The sequence below is a fragment of the Sycon ciliatum genome, chromosome 12 (genome assembly GCF_964019385.1).
Source record: "Sycon ciliatum chromosome 12, ocSycCili1.1, whole genome shotgun sequence".
NCBI lineage: Eukaryota > Metazoa > Porifera > Calcarea > Leucosolenida > Sycettidae > Sycon > Sycon ciliatum.
Genome location: NC_088654.1, coordinates 20,194,826 through 20,196,235, shown reverse-complemented (window position 1 = coordinate 20,196,235; position 1,410 = coordinate 20,194,826). Strand labels below are relative to the sequence as shown.

Below are 1,410 nucleotides of genomic sequence, written 5' to 3'. Positions count from 1 at the left end.
GCTGTCTGTCTACCTGTCGTCGGGGGTTCTTCTGCTATCTTTAGGGGATGGTGGTCGGGGTTCGGGATGGCCATTCTGCCATTCTATTGAAGTTTTCTTCACATGAATTCTCTTCGCCGGCTTGCTTCTTCTTGGCTTGTTGTCTTGCTGTCTACCTGTCGTCGGGGGTTCTTCTGCTTTCTTATCCTCGGACGATAGGCTCTTCGGATGCCTCTCACTCATGCACGCTACCTCTCCGAGGGCTTGCTGTCTACCTCCCTTGTTGTCTACCTCTCTTGCTGTCTACCTCTCTTGCTGTCTACCTCTCTTGCTGTCTACCTCTCTTGCTGTCTACCTCTCTTGTTGTCTACCTCCCTCCTCCAGGGGGTGTGTTGTAATGGCCGCCAGTCAACCTGCAGAGAAAAAAAACACCGGCACATACCAGAAGCATACAAAGTTTTACAACAACATGCGATTTGCAGGATACTGTTTTTTATTACTGAAAAACAAGCAGCAAAAAATGAGAACAAAAAAAAACAAAAACAAAAACACCAATGGACGAAACTCAGACCAGACCAGAGTGGAGTGAGTGGGAACAAAACATAGAGGGGATGGTGGTCGGGGTTCGGGATGGCCATTCTGCCATTCTATTGAAGTTTTCTTCACATGAATTCTCTTCGCCGGCTTGCTTCTTCTTGGCTTGTTGTCTGCCTCTCTTGTTGTCTGTCTACCTGTCGTCGGGGGTTCTTCTGCTATCTTTAGGGGATGGTGGTCGGGGTTCGGGATGGCCATTCTGCCATTCTATTGAAGTTTTCTTCACATGAATTCTCTTCGCCGGCTTGCTTCTTCTTGGCTTGTTGTCTTGCTGTCTACCTGTCGTCGGGGGTTCTTCTGCTTTCTTATCCTCGGACGATAGGCTCTTCGGATGCCTCTCACTCATGCACGCTACCTCTCCGAGGGCTTGCTGTCTACCTCCCTTGTTGTCTACCTCTCTTGCTGTCTACCTCTCTTGCTGTCTACCTCTCTTGCTGTCTACCTCTCTTGTTGTCTACCTCCCTCCTCCAGGGGGTGTGTTGTAATGGCCGCCAGTCAACCTGCAGAGAAAAAAAACACCGGCACATACCAGAAGCATACAAAGTTTTACAACAACATGCGATTTGCAGGATACTGTTTTTTATTACTGAAAAACAAGCAGCAAAAAATGAGAACAAAAAAAACAAAAACAAAAACACCAATGGACGAAACTCAGACCAGACCAGAGTGGAGTGAGTGGGAACAAAACATAGGGAGGGTGGGTGCTGGAGGGTGCATACTGGCAACGAATAAAAAAAATCCTTCGAGCCGGATTTGAACCAGCGACCTAAAGATGACTGCACATCCCAGTGATGCGCACACTACAGTCTTCCGCTCTACCAACTGAGCTATCGAAGG

The 1,410-nt window shown here is 48.1% G+C and overlaps 1 non-coding gene across 1 annotated transcript; it reads right to left on the bottom strand.

The window, feature by feature from the left end:
* Window positions 1–1,311: 1,311 nt before the first annotated feature.
* Window positions 1,312–1,410, bottom strand: Trnay-gua (transfer RNA tyrosine (anticodon GUA)). Its single transcript has 2 exons — window positions 1,374–1,410; window positions 1,312–1,347 (listed from the first exon to the last, which is right to left on the bottom strand). It is a non-coding gene; the product is annotated as a tRNA-Tyr (tRNA).